Source organism: Pteropus vampyrus, unplaced genomic scaffold (assembly GCF_000151845.1).
Source record: "Pteropus vampyrus isolate Shadow unplaced genomic scaffold, Pvam_2.0 Scaffold738, whole genome shotgun sequence".
NCBI lineage: Eukaryota > Metazoa > Chordata > Mammalia > Chiroptera > Pteropodidae > Pteropus > Pteropus vampyrus.
This window is the reverse complement of record NW_011889519.1, coordinates 16,904-17,211: the sequence shown is the minus strand read 5'-3', so window position 1 is coordinate 17,211 and position 308 is coordinate 16,904.

Genomic DNA, 308 nt, shown 5'->3' with positions numbered 1-308 from the left:
CGGTATTCCCAGTTATAATTTATGTGTTCCTTATCTTGTTCCCAAACTCTGTCCCCTGCCTCAGAGGCCACAGATGCTCAAGTGACCCAGTTACCGAGACACAAGGTGACAAAGAGGGGACAAGAAGTAACTCTGAGCTGCGAACCAATTTCTGGCCATGATGCCCTTTTCTGGTACCGACAGACCTCGGGACATGGACTGGAGCTCCTGATCTACTTCATCAATCGAGCTCCTGTAGACGACAAAGGGCTGCCCAACGCCCGATTCTCAGCTGTGATGCCTAGTAAGTCAAACTCCACCCTGAAGAT